Raw genomic sequence first — 20,962 nt, 5'->3', positions numbered from 1 at the left:
TCAAAGACCTACAGTCCTATATGTCTTTCCATAACTTCCTCAGGAAACCCTGACAATGTTGCTGGTTTAATAGTTATTTCTAACATTGGCTATAAATGCATGTATTTGTCTACAATCAATAGACATGGCCATTTCTCTCTATACCTTTTGCATGTTTGAATATTATTGTTGTTTTATATTAGAGGATTCCTATTTTCTTTTTCCTAAGTCATTCTTTTTTCATCTCTGCTCATTTATGTCTGTTCTGGATTATTTCAGCAGAGCTGGCACTTTTCTACAAGCACACTGCTCAGGCTCAAACTGCCCTTTGCCTGGCCAAGGAGCTTGCAGGGTGCCTGTGTTCTCTGTAAGTATCAGGTGGTAACACCCACTATTTTTTTACTGTTTATCCTCTTTTGCTGAAGTTACTGCAATGAATTTTGCACATTCCCACAAGCTGTTTCCTTGTTATTTCTGTTTGCATTTACCCCTGTGCTGGACATTTTTCTGTTGTTTCTCCTGACATGGACAGAAAGCATTTCCCAGTGTTGCCTGCTCTGGTCCCACCCAACTCCCTTTCCTCAGCACCTCTCAAATATGTCCCTTTTCTTGTCACTATCAGCATGTGAGTTATTTTGTGCAGATCACCTGAGATCCCGTTTAAAGGTGCAAGAGTTGCCAAGGGCAACTATGGCTCGAAAAAAAAAAGGACATAAAACCTCTAATGTTACTCGTGATTTCCAAGGGGAATATTCTGAGCAATAAAAATCACCAATAAAAGCCAATTAACTGTCCAGGTCCATCCTTCTCCAAGATACTTGCTCTTTCTTTCAAGCACAGAACTCTCTGAAAAGCTTCCTCATTTCTATTCCCCTCTTGTTGAGTCTTTAGAAACCAAAAAGCAAGTACTTTCTGCTGCCAGTATCCAGAATATATACCCAAACCTCTTTGTATTCATAGAAGGTATTGATCAGTCCTCAGAACTGTAATTCTCTTGCTTCTGAGATTGCAGATTATGGGGCATTATTGTAAATACATGTACACTACACCTACATATTTCCTTTAAGTAACCCAGCTGCTTTACTTATTTTACTCTGACAGACACAAGGGCCTAACTGGCAAGCAGGCACTTAATAATTTTTACAATGTCTTTCCACAAGCAGCATCCATGGGATTATTTACTGTCAAACTAAATCAAGAAAAAATGAAAAAAACTGAAATATTTATAGCATAAGAAAAATCTGGTTCAGACTAGAAATCCCAGCCTGGCATTAAATCAAGAAATGTAACAAGACAAATGATGCCATCATACTCTTTGTTTTCTGTCTGTAACACTATCACTTATTCTAATTGTTATGCCACAGTTTGAACAGTTGGCCTAGATAGATAGATGGAAAATAAAGTATGTTAAATATGATCATGGGGGAAACATTACATTTTCCCCTAAAAATACTGATTGCATGTCCATTTGTCAGCAGTATGTAATGTATACAAATATGTTTGTTACAGAAGTAGTCAGCATCATTTTTTGTTGTTTTCCCACTAGGGGAAGGAAGTCCATAGGAAAGGACTCAATCTTCACCTGTTTTTCAGTTGTCACTTTTTCTTCTTATTAGTGGGGGAAGGAAAGAGAGCTATTCCTGAGCCACCCCAATGTGACATGTGGGACACACAGGGCTATGTACAAGAAGAAGAAATAGAAATACTGTGGTGGAAAATAGGTGGATGAAATACACTGGTGAGCTCCAGCTCTGCATGCAGCAGCGTGCCAGGCTGCTGCCTGGATGGGCTGTGCAGCCTCTGCCTCTCCTTGCAATTACTCTGGGGAATATTATTGGAAAGGAAGTGAAGAAAAGTATTGCTTTCATCAAAGATTTCTTTCTGGATATCTGGGATATAGAAAATTTCAGTCTGAACGCCAAACCTGAGCTGGTGTAATGACCTAGTGGCAGTGCACTTAGCACATGGAGGGAAAGGTTTTCTTCTCATGTGTCTGAAGCTTGAAGTTGTATTGTTGTTTTCCCTTGGCAGTGGAATTTAAAAGGAGATATGTTAGAGATTTATTTATTAATTCAAATGGTCTGACATATGCTTAGTGCATTAACCTAAGTGCCAATATTTTGTTCTTTATTGAGCTGAGGCTCAACCTGGTGCCTGGGCTTCAGGTTACAAGCCCCATGCATTCTTCAGCTGCTTACTTTTTGAGCAACAAAACACAAGATCAAGACTGTGACAGAGGAGAAAATGCACTTCTGGTATCATCTGAGTTTTCATGTAAATATGTAACATTTCACATTCCTGCCACAATTGCCACAATTGTCTGTTGGTTTTGTAAAAGCAAGAAAGAGTAAGTTCAAGTGGCAAACTGACACCTTTGGAGGTAAAAGTTGTCAGGCAGTGGGAATGATGAGATTTTGCTCTTAGCTAAATTCAAGCAAATTGACATTTTTACCCTTGGCAAAATGCAGCTGTGTTTGCAGAAATAGCAAGTTTTTGACCTGGTGAAAGAAACAACAGGGATTAAACACCACAGTGTTTAGCAACAGGGATTTGGGGCTCAGTTCCACCCTGGTGCTGGCGGAGGAGCTTTGCTGCAGGACTGGTACGTTGGTGTAACCACCTATAGAAAGAGATCTGTTGAATACATAGAGGAGCCAAGGAATAAAAATGTGAAGAGAAGAGTCTGTAATGCAGGGAGTGCATGCATAGCCTTTTGATTCTGCAGCCTCAGCTTTCCCTCCCAGCAGCTTCCACACGTCTTATATTATCTTTTGAATTTGGCCTTGCATACTTTGATATTCTTCATCTGCCAGGAAAGCAGCTGAGTCTGTCCCAGCTAGGCTTGCATTCTTGGCACACCAGTGCTCCTGCTCTCTCTATTGTCTCCTGAGCACCTGATTTGAAGGCATCTAATGTGAATTTTCTCATGAATGCCAATGACATACAGCTACATTTTTATTTTCAAACTTTTTATCCCTGAGGCACTTTCTGCACTCAAACTATTTTCCAGACATCCATAACAGACTGAATAGCAAATACGTGTACCTACCAGAGTAGAGGCAGAAGTGACCAGTTTTACACACTCCAGCAAGGGTGCTTATTTGCTTATTCAAAATTATTGAGCCATATTTTGAAGGAGGAAAGCACCCTATGTTATTTAACTAAAGTTTCTGATACTGATCATTCCCTGTTTTTCCTTTTTTCACGAAAGGGCTTGGAGTTTCATTTGTTTGTCACTCATGACTGCTGCTGCTTACTTTTCCTAGGGAAACAGAAAATAGTGTAGCTTATTTGCAATTCAAATTCAGTACATGAAACCTTAGGGGAGGGTTTAAATCTTGTGTTTTCAAAACGTTTTCCTAAATCCTAACAGCTCATTGTGTTTCAGGTGACATTGGGAACGTGGTGTGACACTACAGATAATTTTGTTTCTTAAGCTCCCCACAATAAGGCACCTTATTGGCATGTGTGAGGCCTCACTCAGCTCCCCAGCTGGATTCAGCAGGATTGAAATAAGCAGATAGGAGGGTCATAGCTGCCTTCTAAATATTAATGCCCCACTGGTGGTCCTTTGACATCTAGGGACAAGGCAAAAGGCTTGGGTTGAGCAAGCTGCTGAACAAATGGGCTCCACCATCCCTGCATGAGCTGGACTTACTCATCTTCCCATGGTGAAGAATCCTTCTGAGGATTCACACCTTCTTCTGACAGTCAAGTACAAGGCACAACGGGATTTCTGTATCTTAACAATAATTTTTACTTTTCAGGTGATTTTGTTTTCATAGAGAACAAGACTCAGAGAGCTTAAGCAAAAAGCTGGAACAGAAACACCCCTCTCCCATCAGTGCAGAAGGTGCCCGTGTTCTCTGTGTGCAGTTGGCATTCCACCAGCACTGCTACCTGAGAAGGTAATATTGAGCAACACACTTTCACCAGAACATGATGAATTTATGCACTGGTTCAGTGCAGTAGCACCAATATTTGTGTGGGCATTCACAACTGTAAGCAGCTGTGTCTCAGCAGGAAAAAGGCAATGAGAGAATTTGCTGTATTTAACCCAAACATAAAGGCTGAAAGATGTAAACCCCAGTGTGTTGTGTTGTTGGCAAATCAGCATAAAAATGTCTTTCAACAGTAAATTGCTTAAGTGGTAATGAATATAACTGTTGTAATACAATCACAGCCCTTGTGCTTAACCAAGCCTCAGGAAAGCAGAGGAAAGGTGCAGTTATCTTACATGAACCATGTCGTTTGGAGCTTATTTACTAGTGCTTTGATATCCTTTTATTTCAGTTTATACACAGTGTGCAGTGCCAGGAATCATTCCCAACAGGCTGTCTCATGGGAAATATTAACATTTTCCTTCACATACTCCTATTGCTCATGTACCAACCTTGCTGGTAGGGTTTCCTTGTAACTGAGGAGATGTAGGCATGTTAGCTTTTGATATATGCATGTGTCTATATGTATATATGCATGTGAGTCTGTGCATATATACATAGTACAAACAAAGGTATACTTTGACTAAATAATCTCAATTGTTGCCCATTTGTGGTGCAGTTGGTTAAAACTGCCACAGAACTTGGTTTAGTTTGAGGACTGGTGAAATCTTTTCTGTTTATTATATACCCTGGCTGGTCTCTTACAGGACACACAGAGCAAGGATATTAGTCAGTGTGGGAGGTGTGAAGGTGCCTTGCACAGCCCATACACTGCACCTCAGGGTGTGCCTTCACACCTGCAGCTTCCCAGGAACAGCACTGGGCTCTGCCCAAGGTTGCCTTCAGTCCAGACCCATCAACAGATCCTTTTCAGGGAGATGATTAAGACTAAAATACGGTACCAATTCAAGCTGACACTGCCCAGAATGGTAAATGATGTTTAAGAAAACTGCTGATCTCATTACCAGAACCCCAGGCCCTTAATTCATTATAAATAAAATCCCAATGGTTGCATTCCTCTTCATAACACCTTTTCCATGCTTTCTGTGGCCATTTATCATACCTGGCTTCGTATATAAACGTGTGACTCAAGCCAGTTGAAGACAATGTATAGCTACAAAGTCAATATATTAGTTTGTAGTAATTTCTATTTTGTAGTCTCTGTCACATGGAGAATCACCTTTTGGAATATCATTTATATGTAAGACTCTCCAAACTCAGGCTAGTATAAAATATTTGCCTCTTGACTGAGGCCCATCATGGCATGTGTCTCTTAAAATATAGAGTGAATTTTTTTTCTATTAGTTAGTCACTCCATTTTACCTTATGTAATGTAAAAAAGAATTGCATCCATTTAAATAGTTTAGAAATATGTCATGAACATTAGCATTCATTACTGATATCCCTGGAGGCAACAGCAAGGATCAGCATCCATTTACAGTGAGTAAACTCATCTTTAAGATCCTGAAATGTGATATCAAGAAGCACAAAGCCTCATACCCTACCACGGTTGTGCTCCAGTTTCAGCTGCATGTGACTCAGTGCTGTGTTCTCTGACACAAATTATCACTTCTGATTTCAGTAAAATGTGTTTTCAACATTAAACTTGAAACTGGGATAAACATGGGTGCCTTGGACAGTGGATTTCTAACCTGCAGCTCTTCCCATAAACTACACAGAAGCAAGGCAGAAGTAGAATGAGGCAAAGTAGAGTAATTATTTACCTTATGTTGTTTGATAGAAAGGAAAAATGTCAGCCACAAAAGCTTCCTGGGGCAAAATGGATAACCTTAAAGAAAGATTTGCAGCACTGATAGGAGTATTTAGCAATGACTGCCATGTTTCCAGCCACTGAGGGAAGGCAAAACTAATTCAAGCTTAGGAGTTTCTGTAGGCAATATGTGCAGAGCTTCACCACAAGGTGATGAGCTATTGACCTGCCATCTCTTTGCATTTGCAGATGCACAGGTCCTGGAGGCACTGCTGGAAGAATTAAACTTGTGTTCAATTTTCCATTTCACTTGCTTTTTTGTTTGCAGTTGAAGTCTTCCTTTGGAGAATACGTGGTGTGTACAAAGACAGAAAAATGCCACATTTACTGTGTGTGTTACTAGACTTGGGAATATGTTCAGTCATTGGCCCAGCTGTGTAACCCAGTTACAGCCTAACTCCAGATGGAGTCAAGATCCAGGTTTGCCCCAACCCTTCACAGAAGGGAGCTTGGACTGACCTGCACATGCTCCAGCCATTGTCCTTTCTGAACATGCTCTTCCTCACGACGGCAGGAACAAGATCTGATGCTGCCTCAGCTCCAGTACAACACTTAGGTCATCTAAGCCTTTTTCCCTTCTATCAGGACAGAGGTGACCAGCCCCTTGCTTTTTGTGTTTCATCCCTTTCCATGCCTCTGTACCTGCACTAGGAGTGTCACCTGCCATCAAAATGTTCATAGAGGACAACTATAAAAAAATCATAGTTATGAAACATTTAAATAATGTTGTATATGTCACAGCAGTATTCTTTATCAGAACTGCCTGAAGTAGAAATTGGCCTCTAGAATCTACTAATCAGAATGCTGATTTAGAGACATAGCAGAAAGATGCTGCTGTCTGCTACAACATGACAGCAGCTTCACCCATACACCAGATTCATGGAAAAGCCAGGGTTATGATTTTGATACTGCTGAGTCATCCTGGCCAGGTGTGTAGGCGTGGGACTTCCCAGCTCTTTGTCAAGTAACTGACAGGGCTGCAAGGACCAGACCCAAGAGTCCTACACATTCTTCAGCTGAAGTGGTGCTGGTCTCATTTAATCCCTACATATGTGGGAATGGACATTCAAACAGCTGTATGATCCTGTAATCTTTGATGAAGTGGAAACTTCAATCTAATCTGCAGAGATTTCTGTCAAATGCAGGAAAGAACATTTTCCATGTGAATTAGATAATTTCTAATAAATAGAAGATTCTCTACTAATCACTCAATACATTCTACAGTATTTAGTGGGCAAACATTGAGATAGAAAAGTTCTGATAAAAAGGCTTGAAAGGTTTGGCTGAAGTGTAAATGTGGATCAATGTTTAATTAAATACGTTATGAAATGCATTTTCTGAAGCTATCTGAAAGTGTTTAATTTACCAAACCTACCAATATCACCTGTAAACTAATTATAACTTTGCTTTTAACATGTTCACAAATACTAAAACTCAATGTCTAGATAATACCCAAATAGTGAGACTGAAGAGCATACATTATTCTTCACAGATGAAAAGTTTAATATCTACTTCATATCTGTGAGTAGAAGCTTCAGAACTCTAGAATAAACAGCCTTCCAAATATCAGTGTCATAATGATTTAAAAAAAAATAAAAAATGATTCTGTTTCAACTGAAGTTAGTAAAATTCCCATTTCTTCAGTAAAATAGGATCAAAATTAGAATGTCATCAGAAGATACTGTGCAGGTTTCTTCAAGGATAGGGATGTTAATAAAGGAACTGCTGATAAACCTTTACAATAGTATCTTGAAGACTTCACCTCTTTCAAGATCTCATGCAGCAGTTGTTTCAATATGAGCCTTATATCCCAGGAACACTTTAATTTGTGCCACCGTATAGTCTGCTATTCAGTGGTTTCATTTTCATCTTTTGCTTGATTCATATTTAATATCCCAGATCTTTTTATTAAAATGCATATTAAAGGTATTGCAACATCTTTTTGGTGCTCTCCTTTCAAAAGAAATAATACCTCGGTAACAAAGCTCTTGCTTCTGCCTTTCTAATACATCTGTACATCTGTACCTCCAGCTGGTGGCCACGGAAGGAATCACAGTGTGTGGAGGGATGGCTGCAGTCTCAGGTCACCCCCCTTGGTACCTTCCACTGCCCCCAAGGTCAAACTGCTGTGTTTCTCAGGAGCCTAACACCAAGCCTGTGTGCTTCTCAACACGAAACACCCAACCTGTTCCTTCTCTTGCCATCCCTTCGTGGAGCTAATGGTCAAGGGGATTTCCTACAATATCTCACAAATCTTGGATCAGTACACAGCAGGAACTCACCATTTACTGAGAGAGACCCTCTTTTTATTGGTCTTGGCTCGTTTTTATATTTACTGGCACAGAATCTCATTTGCAGTTTATTGCTTTAACCTCTGAAATGATTGCTGCCTTTCTTCTTTCACTGCTGCTCATTGTTTGTTATTTCTCCCAATTACAGCCAGACAACTTGGCAGCATATAACCCACCCAGGAGCTGTGGCAGCTGTGGTGGCACAAGGAAAGCAGGTGTGAACCAAAGACCTAATGCAGACTGGGTTTTGTGGATCCCAGTCTTGGGACAAGCACCCGTGGGGGTTCCCAGTGCCCAACACAGAGCAGTTGCACACTGGCCATGGAGACACCCACCAACCCACCAAACTTTCCTCCCAAAGTGAATGTGCAGTTGAGCAAAGCATCAGTGGAGGTCAGTTTTCAAGACCTGGAGAAATGCTCATTTGAGCTAGGGCTTGGAGAAACACCTTGAGCAGGGGACAGGGAAGTCCACCTGCCACTCCCACCTCAGAAATTCATGCATCAAGAGTTAGTATTTGTACACAAAACAAAAAGTGAAAGCAAAGCTAATTTTAGACAAGAACCTGGAAATCTGCCAAGATATTAGCAACTGGATTTCAGCCTGGCAGAATGTATTAACAGTACCATGGATGCAGATGATTAACTTTAGATTTCCCCAGAGAGCTGTCAGGAAATACTTAGGTTTGCAATAGCCATACGTTGCTGCCCAGTGAGAAATCAGGAGGCTGGGACTGGTTCTGTGCTGACCCAGGCACACACACCTGCTTACAGGTTAGATGGATTTGAACCAGCTGGCAATGGGACTAAGCTGAATCCTAAAGAGTATAAATAGGAACAACGCAAGACTGTAATGCCAGGGTGACTTTAAGATTAGCTGAGCCATTCGTGGCCATTATTCTTGCCTAAGTTGAGGTCTTTAATAATTTCTTTGCATGCATATGTGCATGCCTGTGTGTCAGGAGGGAAAGGTAATTTCAGGGCTTATTGTTTAACAAGTGAATGATTCAGCGTGAAATGATGATCCTTACCATTCCCTGCCTCCTTGGTGATGCTCTTTCTGTTTATTACCATCATTTATAATCTCTTTGATAATGAGGAGAACAAGAAAATAATTGGTTGGTTTCTAGCTGCAATTGGAGTTAACTTGGCATAATCTATGTATTTTAAGATGGGGGGTATGTCCAAGTGAATAATCAGTGCGGCAAACAGGTTATATTAATGTCTAAACAGGGTTCAAGATGATCTGGAGATGGCAGCAGAAGTGCAAATTATTTCTCTCTTCTGCTTGAACAATAGGTCTGGATGCTGGTGAAATCCAGAAGAAAAAAAGGAGAAAATCCTTTAAACAAAAGCCAAGGAGAAAGGTGCTGAAGTTCATAATGGCTTCACCCTCTCAAGCACCTTAAGGTTTCTGAGTGCTACAATAAGAGAGGAGAAGAGAGCTCTGGGGCTGCCTCAGCAATCACAAAATTAATAACCAAAGCAAAGCCACCTCAAATGAAGGTCTGTCAATAAAGCTCCATTTTGTCCCCTAACACTCCACTGGTACTGGCCATCTCCTTCTGTTATGCCCTTGTAGCTCCATATCCCTAATATTTTGACCTCTTTTCACAGGAAAGGAGCCCCCAGCCGTGTCTTCACCCTCAGCACCCACACATGGCCTGGTCTGAGCAGCAGTGTCAGAGAAAGCTGCTGGAAACCACTTTGTTTTCACACCTGTGAGACAAGAAGTAGACATCGAGGGTGATACCTGCCCCAGGGCTGTCATCTGCACAGCAGGTAAACCAGAAAGGAGGAAAGGCAAGGGCCTGGAAGCTGGGTGGTGCTGCCCTGCCCACTGAGGCTGAACTGGCTGAACAGAAGGTCTGCTATTCTCAATTAAGGCTCTGAAGAGAAATGATTTATTAGTGCTTAATAACTGTAAATAGCCATGTCTTTCTTCAACAACTTGCCACCCAGCAGATATTAAGCACTGGTTTGATTTTTAGAAGATGATCAAGTTTCAAAGCATAGTACAATGTATAGACTTCTTTTTTGCTATTTAAATTGGTAATTTGAAAAGCAAAGATGATTATGAGCCGTCTGTTTGAATATGTACAGAGAAGCACATGTTAACATGACCTAAATATAAGCACAAGGCTAGAGGTTCCTTTTATTTCAGAGAACCATTTGGTACCTTTAAAGCAAGAGTGATCTGTTTTCCTTTTCCCTACAATTAGGTGTGTCTTTCTTTTTGCTTACCAACTCCAGAGAGACATGTCAGTTCCTTCAAAGTCGCTTGAAAGTCACTTCCCCCAACATTTGCCAATTGGATTGTGTTGCTTGAAAATTGTGATGTAATTCTAGGCCTAAGATTAATGGATCTTTGTTTATTAATGAATTTCTCCTGCATTTCATCCTGTTTCCTCTGACTCACGGGTGAGCTGTTTGCTCACGGAGAAGGCAGACCTTGTCAAGTCCCACCAAGCGGGTAAAAGAAAGAGATCAAGAGAAACATTAATACATTTTATTACATTAATTACTGCTGGACTCCTGCTTTGCACATGGCAGATGATTTGTTATAAATTGATTCTATCTCTTGATAATTACATTGCAGTCCAAACAAGTCACACTTGCAGCTATCAATACATTTGCATCTGCTGGATGTGCAGCAATTGATATAGATTTGGAATATGTTAGAAAAGCAAAATGTTGGCTTGAACAGTGATCAGTGGTTATGAATGTTTTCTCTTCCTTGAGTCACTGAAGAGATTTGAACCTGAACTTACTATTCTGGAGGTGTTCTTGGGTTTTGAGAGGTGGACTGGGTTGGAGATAATGGTGCAAGCAGGAATAGCTTTGAGCTTTATGGAGAAATGCTAATTTACACCAGCTAGGAATCAGGCCCAAAGATATTTGGAAGGAAAAGCCTTTAAATAGATTTGTTGTAAGATAAGAATAATTATTTTACTTAGGATTCCCTAATACAGAGACATAATATTTAGGGTGCACTTATTTATGAATGTACTTAATTAAGTTATATTAATTCTAAAATGTCAAGGTCCATGAAAACTACTTGCCTCAAATCTGGCCAGGGTGGATCTAAATATCACTGGCATTGCTTTTTTTTCCTAGAGGCAGAACTTCCTTTTTATTTCTGCTTTGTTTTCTCCTCTATTAGACTGTACATTGAAAGCTAATAGGACTTTAACCTGTTTTCTTGTAACATCAGTGCTCTGAGAAGCCTCTTTTATCCTCTGCTATTCAGCACTTTCATTTAGACTCTTTATGCACCAAAATATGTTGTTGGAATCAGAGAGAATAATCGAGAGGAAATTACACAATGCCAAATGATCTGTTACAATACAAAAAAGAAATAGTAGTGAATTAAACACACTGCTATCTTACTCAAGGCCATTCTGAGGAGCTTTGCAAAGCACTTAGGCAAATGATTCTGCTGATTAATACCCCAAAATATAACTAGGTGCTGGGGAACCAGGCACATCCCTCAGCATAACATGTTCCTGAGCGTCAAGGCACTGCACTCACAAATTAACAAGGGAAATTACCATCATGAAAATTCCTGAAGTTTTAAATATTACTGTTGTGTCAATTAAAGGAAGGTGATGAAAATTCACCTGCATTATTAGCTGTTTTTCATTCCTTTTTCCAATCTTCTGTTCTGGGTTTTCTATTCTAAGCTTTTCTGCCTACCTCTTGAACAGTTGCTGCATTCTTAATCCATACAGGGCTGTATTTTTGTAGTGGCAGAAACAGCTAAATGTTTAAGGCCACATTTTCTTCCAAGATTTCCATGGCTGATCTCAGCTTCACAGCTTTGTTTTGTAGCTGAATGTACCTATATCCATACAATAGAGGCCTGTAGCATCTCTGAATAGCAACCACAGCCTGTTCAGAACACATCTTGCCAAGCAAAACCCCAAGGAATGCTGTCTGCACACATATGCTGATCACATTTCCATCCTCAACTGTTTGGGGAAACATTTTCTGTAGTATAAACTAACCTATAGTAGCAGAGTGGTAGGAACCACTGAAAATGCTCCAAAATCCTCTCCCAAATGTCTGAATAATGTACCCTGAATATAACAATCCTCATGTAGTTCTTTAAGCCCTTCACAGCCATATGTGGTTCTATAGGATCTTCAATCAAGAAGCAATCTTTGCCTTTTGAAAATAGTATTAAAGGGATGTATTACCTGCATCACACTGTTTGTTGTAAGCTGTTACAAGACCTTAAGAATATCAAAATCAGTCTTTCACTAATAAAGGGGATATTTTCTTATCCCCTTATCATTCTCTTATCAAAAGCTTGTTGTCCTTTGTTTTAAGCCAAAACAACTTCAGATACATTTAGAACATGAAAAAATACCTGTCACAATAAAACTCTAAGTGCATTTCTTAGCAAGGAATCACATTTACATTTTCCACATCAATAAAAATAACACAAATCAACAATCAGAATGTTCCCTGCATTTTGTAAAGGTGCCTGAGGCAAATTAGCTTCAAAAGTGGTGGCTGGCTATTTAACACTGCTAATATTTCTAGCCAGAGGACATCAAGAGGAACAGAAGGACTTGCTCAAGGAAAACACTGAAGGTAAATGGTCTTTGTAGTGTCAGCTCTCTGCTTCAGGGTCTGTTCATGCCAAGTTTGTGGAGCAGTTGGTCCTTAGCAGTAGAAGTGACTAAATAGTGTGTTTTCAGGTGCTCCTGGGTATTCTTTGCTGTAGGTGTAGGATCACTCTCATTATTAAGTGCAAAATATGTATTTAGGTGTTTTGCTGAATTGGGACTATTCTTTCCTTTGAAGGAGTAATTTGATTGGTAAAGCTGAGCAGCTTTACTATGTTTATACCCCTCCTTCTCCTTTGGAGAATGTTTCCATGGGACAGGGATACAAACCATACACACAACGAAGTTCCCATTGGAAGCCTTTCTGTTCCCTTTGCAAAAAGCTCAGCCTGTGCTGGTTGTGCCATGTTGAGGAAAGGTGCTGACCAGTTGAGCTTGCATGCCAACACTGATCCCAGTAACAGCCAAGCCTTTGGAGCTAGTTGTGTCTTTGCCATTTGGATCTATGGACAAATGGATAGCGCTGTATTGTGCATGAGCCAGAAGAACCCCAATCTGATGCTTTTCCAGGACCATCAAACACACCCCAGTTACTGCAGAAGAATTATTGCATGAGTATCATTTCCAGCTTCACATACCTGCAGAGCTGCTCTGTCAGTAAGTTTCTACACATTTCCTTGGAACTGCATTTATAAAGCCTCAAAATAGAGTTCAACCCCTAATGGGCTTAAATGTGCTTCCTGTTCTGAAGAAGAGACATTGAGGAGGATCTTGAAGTGAAGTGTCTGCAGTTTTGTGTGCTAATCATCCTTTCACCGGAGTCAGGCTCTCAATAATGCAGATTGACTGCAGCTCTTCCCCAACTTCCTGCCATCCACATCTTTGATTGCTCTCAGAAATTGCCTGTGGGCTGGAGCAACTTCTGCTGATGTTACACTGCATGTCACTGATCGTTGACTCAGCTTCTCTGGCAGGCCAGGATTTTCTCTACCACCCTGTTACAAGTTCAGCAAGGGTTTAGGAGGTTGACTAGAGAAGGTAAGAAGAAGATGGACCTTCATTTCATTCCTGAAAACATCACTTTACTGGTGATGATCTAAATAATGGGCTACGTATGTTTTTCTTGATATATGAAACAATGTTCATACTACCTAGTCACACAGATCAAATTTTTCACCAGTTCTAGGCTAAGGGCAACAGATAGATTGATTATATTCCTCTCCTGTTGTGCTTAGAAAAATCCATCATCCTTGCTATGGGAAACAGCAAGCACTAGATCTGAAGGGATCCACTATCTTTAACTTTTATTTCCTTAATAAGCAAATCAATCTTCATCAGTGTGCAAGATTATCAACACATATTTCAATTTCTGCACACATCAGAATGCATCAACCACAACTGCATTATGTGGAGGGCAAATCACACTAATTAATGTAGCTAATAAACAGCATGCAAGGTCTGATTCAGTCTTATGAAAGTCAGGGAAATGTATCCCACTGACTTCGGGAAGGTTTGAATCAGCTTTCCAAAGATCTGGATCTTCGCTTAGCTTATGATACCATCACATCTTGCAGAAAATAGGCTTATACTCTGTGTGTGTCTGCAGGTCAGTGCACTCATAGTTCAAGCAGGACTTACTGAGTAAAAGCTCCTTTTACAGTTGTGTGTCTGGTCTAAAAACAAAACCAAAAGAAGTCACATTTACTCCAATGTATTGCTTCTTCCCTTTGAAACTACGCTGGCAAAAACAGTGCTGTGTCCAGGCCAATGTATATTGCCAAGAGAAATGTTATATTAGAAAAAGAACATCTTAGTAGTAAGCACAATATATCACAGTGTATTTCACAGATATGGTGGCTATCATTCTTCCTGAAAGGTTTCCCAGCCCTCTTGATCCAAAGCACAAAAGCCCTGATGATCTGTATTTGAGGCCCCTCAGGCTGCTGTTCAGATGTTCTGGAGAGATGAAGGCTTCTTCTCTCCCTTGGATTAGTCCCATCCAGCAGAAAGTTACTACCAGAAAATAAAGTATGCAACTACCCTGTAACATCTCTTCTGCACTCACACTCTGTGATATGTGATTCCAGGGTGAAAAAGGCCCTTTCACAAGCTTTATAGCCTCATAAGTTTTCTTCAGTTATTGCTCAGAGCATCTAATGGTATCCACTGTAAAATCCACATGGCCAACCTGTGAAGCTACAAGCAAAAGACTGTGCTGATATAAATAAATCTTGTCCCTTAAAGAAAATTTCAGGCAGTTTGTTTCTGTTTATTTTGCTCTCATTAGGCTGCCACTACATGATAAATGATTTAGGTTAAGGGTAATTTAGTTTATGGCACAACAGGTATGAAAGGTTATTCCTCCTTTTGCCCTTCTCACATAAAATCTGCCTTAAAAAAAGTAACGTCTTTATGTCTCAATAAACAGAAGCCACATAGATATCATGTAACAAATTACGTATTGGATAACAATCTATAAAATATTATTGCCCTATGAGGTTTGCATTGATTTGAATTTTACCCAAAAGCAAAGCATTACTGTTCCTCCAAATCACCAAAATAAAAGGAAAGCAGAATCTCCTTTATAGCTTTTTTTTTAAAAGTGTAGCCACTGGAAACATCTCTGAACAATGCAATCACATCTCTGGAGATAGAGGCAGAGGGTGTTTCACAAAGACCAAGATACTATTTCCAGTGGTGGCCAACAGCTGATCCTCTGGGCTGGGACAGCAGCTGGACATCTAGGTGCAATCACACACCAAAAAAATGCAAGGGTGATCATTGCAGCATCAGAAATACAACTGGCAGGGATGCTGGGATGTCACCCCGTGACTTCCCCCTGTATAAAACCTCATGTTGCAGGAATTCTGTTCATCTCTCAGAAGTTATACTAGTTTCATAGCCTATCTAGTAAAATTCCCTGTTCAAGGACTGGCCTTTCTCTGTGCTCCCCCCCTGATTTATAGAGACACAAGCCTACGAGGTGATGTCGTGAGGTTTTTGGTTTTGCTTGTTTGGGGTTTTTTTCCTATGGGTGAAAGACAAAGTGGCAAGAAGGATTTGTCCAGAGAAAGGATTCATTGTAGTGGGTTGTGTTTGGCTGAATTCTGAGGTACACACACATATACACACACATCTACGTATGTAGTAGAAAGACTATATTCAAGTAGTAGAAATGTAAATTTTCTTTACAGAGACATGCAAGAAAAGCTAATGATCCCTAAAGCAGGGAGGTGAGGCACAAACAAGTTATCACTGCTATTGATTAGTATTATTTTATCCAGGAGGCAGAAATACTGGCTGTGCATTTTAGACCAGTAGCATTTTACACACCTGTGGGCAGCTGAGACATTGGCACCAATATTTTCCAAGCTGTATCCCAGTGATTTGCACAGAATGTGACCTATCAACAGCAAACCCCTTCACTGCAATCACATTCATTGCATTTTATCCTGTCTGCTGGACTGTGCCTTGCCCAGAGTTGATGTCCAGACCACAGCCCGTGCAATTACCCACTTCAATAATCAGAGCCTGATTCTGATGAATTATAAGATGAGCTGCTGCATTGTTCAGAATAAATGAGATGGTATAAGTGGTGTGACAGGTAACAATGCATTCGTGGTAATGTATACAGGTAGTAAGTTTCATGCAAAAAAAAAAAAGGAGTCACTAAAGTGTGTATAAAAATATCCAGAAATAAAGTTAAAAATATAGTTAAACCTGTGGCTGTTGACCAGGCATGAGAGACTGAAAAATGCTCTCATGCTGCAGAAATGCCCTCATCAGCCCACAGGGATTTGGTTAAACTCCTCCTGTCCTCTGAAACTGTGCTTTTCCTGAGGTCTTTTCTTAATGCATTTTCTAATTTCAACCTGATTTGTTGAATATAATTTTGAAATGTGAGCTCCCAGATAGAAAGTGACTAATCAAGATCTCACCCGGTTTTATTTCCGTGGCACTGGTACTTATATTTCCTTACTACTTTTAGCTCAGTCCGAGGTCCCAAACCTCACCCAGGCATTCATGGTGTGTATCACTATTTCATGTTGATTTTGCCCTGTTTACAAACAACAAAGTTTGCAATGTTTTATGATCCAGCCTTGTGCAGGACTCTCTAGAAAAATCGCCAGTGACTGATACTTCTGTGATTCAGTTTTAGTGTATCAGGAACAACTTCTAGCATCTTTATTTCCAATCTCTTCTTGTGTCTGTGGGTATGAGCAAGAGGTTTGCATCACTTGTACTTCACTGCACTTAACAGGGCCCCTGGTTAGTCAGGATTTAGACTTTCTTTTTGGCTGTTGCTGCTGGTTGCTCTGCTTGCTCTGACCACCCTCTCAGCAGTGTCAAACAAAGCAGTTTCCTGTTAATTCCTTTCAGGGCTTAAATGGATTTTAAATCAATCTTGCTGAGAAAGTCGGCCAGATGGAGAGGGAGACTCGTGACATGGTTAGTCATTGAGCTTCTACCTGAATCAGTGAGTGAGGTACATTTTGTCAGTCCTTACACTTTGTACATAACTTTTATGCTACCATTTTTCAGTCTTAAGCTTGATTTTGGTTATCTTTTGCTTGTGTCTTCCAAATCAATCCTCTGAATCCCTAACCCAAAGATGAATATCATCCATTATTCAACACCTCCAGGAAGACTAACTTTAAAACCATCAGTCTCTCAGTAAAGCTGTGCAATTAATGCTGCAATACCTCAAGTACAAAATAGTAGTTATCAAAGAGTCTCTAAGATTCAGTGGTGGATCCTGCCTCACTTGGGTGAGCATTTTGCATTCAAATGCACAATATTTTCCTGGCAAATGTAACAGTGGGCTCTCCATCAGCTGGCAGTGCATCCATGCTGTGCCAGGTTTGAATGTACCCTCCAGTGCTGCTTATTGCACTCATGAGCTTAGTTATGTTCTATCACTTCCATGGCTCTTTCATTTGTCATAGAAAGGATTCAGTGCTTTCTGCAGGTGCTGCTGCCCTGCGGCACCCAGCCTGGCCCAGCAGGAGAGTGATGGGGAGCACCCCACCATGGAGGGGTCTTTAACATGCTGGAGTGTTCCTTGGCTTAGGCTGTGGCCTGCCTTTGGACAAAGCTTTTCCTTTGGGTGCCTTTACAGTCTTCATAACTGCAACAGTTTGTATTTTATTATAAAACATTGCATTTACCACACGATGAAAAGGCCATGAGTGTTTAGCTGTGTTCATTGCTCTTCTTCCTTCCCTCCCGAAGTCTTCCCAGAGTTACCCAGTACAAGCCAGGCTCACTAACTCCTGCTCGCACTAGATACAGCTCAGTTATGTTTCTACCCCCAAGCTCAGTGTCCTCAGAGGAGTATTTAGGTTAAGAGCAGTTTATTCCTGGCTGGAAGTGCAGCAGTTGTGCACAGGTTCATAAGCCAGGATTCTCCTTTGCTTCAGGCAGCTACTAAAAGCCAAGGTGATGCCTCAGATGGAGATGAAAACAGAGGTGCAGCAGTGGGACATGAGGCATTCCTGCTGCTGCCATGGGGACCATCCCTGCAGCATGGCTCAGTGTTTGGGGCATGGGGACAGCACAGGGGGGACAATCCTGTTAACTGACAGAAACATGGATGGAAAAACAATCAAATGGTGTGATAAACTTGCAGCCCTCTGCTCAGCTGCCCACAGCAAACCTGGCAAAGGAAGGCTTAGGTGACAGCTGAGGTTGCTGGAGACAGGAGCCTTCTCTGAGCAGGGGAAAGCAAGGGTAGGCTGAGGATGTGTTCTGTCACAGCTCTGCTATCTGCTGGTCAGGCAACCACACCTCAACAACATGCATTCCTCACCATCCCTCAGTTCCTCACCATCCCTCAGTTCCTCACCATCCCATACCTCCTGCCTGGGTCAGTGTTTCATGGGGGATGTTTGCACAGGTACCAGCCTGACCTTATCCTCGTCAGAACTACTTGCTAATTAAATAGAAACAACAATTAATATTTACAGTCCGTTTAGTCCTACAAGAATTATCTCCTTGAACACTCTTTCCTTTTAGTTGTTGGTTGTGGGTTTTTTTTTTACTTTTTAAGTAAGCTCTTTGCAAAGAAACGCATGAATAACTCCTCCTATTTCATCTGTGTAGGAGATTTTAAGTAGAAGAGGATCCCTCTGGCAAGTCTTTCCTCTGTGGCTCTGCCCTCCCCAGACAGATGGCTGTGCAGCTGACTGGGCACTACACAGTTACATAGTTAGTAAATATGATTATTGGTTATGGATCTTTGGGTGGGAAAGGTGAGCCAGGGCTGCAAATACAGACCGAACTCATGGATAAGGTGGAATAGAGGGACCAGAGGAAGTGCAGGGCTGTGAAATCAGACCTGGACCTCCAGTGGCTTCAGAGCCAGTAGCAGTGGAAAGAAGAGGGTTAAAAAGATATGTGACTTTCAGCTTTGGATGAGAGCTCCAGAGAGGGCTGGGTCATCTCTGTGGAGAGGCCTCAGCAATATGTCATAGCTAATGGTGTCAGTGCTGAGATAAAGGTGGCAGTTCAAGTGAGTATAATAGGGGTAAAACCTCTAACCTGCTGTGCAGCCCAAGTGCTCTTGTTAAACCAGCAGACAAAACAATTGCTGGGAGAGAAATCTCCCCAGCGCCTAGATCCACCAGTGAGTGCAGCTTCCCTGCTGTTACCAGCCTAAGGAAAATGAAACCATGTGGGCCAAGTACCTGACTTCATGAAATGACTGTCATGTCAGTTTGTGGAGAGCTCTCCTGCTGCACTATGATAGGCAAAACAACACAGCTGTCACCATCCAGGGCTTATCTGACTCCTAAGCAAGGATCAGAAGGAGTTGTTTTAATAGCAACTGCTGCCAGACACACCAGGGAAGTGCAACCAAGGCATGAAGGATGATGAGGAACTGCCCTGGAGATCAGCCCAGGTGCCCAGCCTGGCTCTCCAAAGGCTGTGTGTGCTTTCTGATGGAGAACAGTCCCACAGTGCCAGTAACATGTTTGGTTTTCTTTGCTCAAGGACAGAGTCCTTGGAATCTGTGAGACACCAGGAGAGGCAGGGACAGAGGGCAGGTCACTGCAGGCGAGGCCAAATCCTGCCTGCCAAGCCAACCCAGAGTCTTCAGCTGAAGGATGGGAAACTAGGCCCATGCAGGATGCTGGATAGTCCATGTGGCACAGCTTGTCTAATTTAAGAGATTAAAATCTATGTTTTATCTGGATTCCTTTACAAATGGAGGAAGCACAATTTACAGTGAGGCTTGCTCTGGTCCTGCTGGTTTTGTAATTTCATGGTAGGATTATCAGACACTGCTTGAAGAGGTGAAGTTGTAGAAACTTCAGTGTTGTTAATCCCCATTTCTCTCACCAAAAGTACCACATACGTGCTGTATACACCAAATTCAGAGTAAGGACTGCTTGACAGAGAATGTCTGGGAGAAATGGATTCAAATTGGTAAAGTTTATGGTGCACCAAGGTCTCAGAAACAGTGACAAATATTTTGTGGTGCAGCCAGACCTATTTTTGGTGGTCTGACCTCACAGCAGATGAGACAGAATGGAGCCTAAAACGCACAAAAGCAAAATATGCATTTGAAGGGGAAATAAACACTAAACAACTGAAACTTCATTCATTTGACTGTATGAAACCCAGAGCAGAGCTTCAGCTAAGTGTTTAGCTTCCCTAAATATTCCCAGTGTTAATGACAGGGATGTGAGAGAAAAAAGGTCCTTCTGAAAGGCAGTTGCTTTCTCATATGTGTGTCTTTTCCAGTCTCATCTCTCCTTTGCTCAGAATAGAGCATTTTCCTCATTAATCATCTAAAATCCTCTCAAACCTCCCTCTCCCCAGGTCTGTCAGCAGTGGAGTTTGAGCACCATGAGAAGGTGACCATGGCTGGTCCGTGGTGCAGGGACAGCTCTCGTGCTCCTCAGCAAGATGCTGCTTTATCACAGCCCAGGCTCTGCAGAAGAACACCAGCTCTGGCAAAGTCTTCTGTGGGAAGAGTTCTCAGCTACGTGGGAAAACTGCTGGAGTAAGATTCCAGAATAGCCAGAGGCTGAGGCACAAGGTTTCGAGCAGCAATGAAATTTCTGATCTACCTCCTGTACCCCTGGAGAGTGTCCTAATCCCAGACTTCTGGCTGCTGTGGGCAGACCTGCTCCAGGTTTTGATCATTTTGACTCTGGAAAAACCCTTCTGAGAAAGTTTCAGCCAGAACAGCAGTGGGTAATTTACCCAATCCAGACCAGCAAATTACCCAGTGATCTCTGATGGTTTTTGCTCATCAGAAGGTTGCAGACACGAGATGAGAGCCCTGACTCCCAGACCACAGCTCCTCTGAGACAGCCCTGCCACACTGGAATGGAAATGAATAAAATGACACACTTTTGATAGCAGAGGATTCTTGTTTTCCATCCAGCCTTCCCCTGTG

At 41.5% G+C, this 20,962-nt stretch overlaps 1 long non-coding RNA gene across 1 annotated transcript; it reads left to right on the top strand.

Moving 5' to 3' along the window:
• Positions 1-273: 273 nt before the first annotated feature.
• On the top strand, positions 274-20,500 carry LOC127388362 (uncharacterized). Its single transcript, XR_007890362.1, has 6 exons — positions 274-346; positions 3,747-3,887; positions 8,131-8,197; positions 9,281-9,487; positions 9,599-9,763; positions 20,380-20,500. It is a non-coding gene; the product is annotated as an uncharacterized LOC127388362 (long non-coding RNA).
• Positions 20,501-20,962: the final 462 nt, after the last annotated feature.

This window comes from Apus apus, chromosome 9 (genome assembly GCF_020740795.1).
Source record: "Apus apus isolate bApuApu2 chromosome 9, bApuApu2.pri.cur, whole genome shotgun sequence".
Taxonomy (NCBI): domain Eukaryota; kingdom Metazoa; phylum Chordata; class Aves; order Apodiformes; family Apodidae; genus Apus; species Apus apus.
This window is presented reverse-complemented; position numbering and strand designations above follow the sequence as displayed.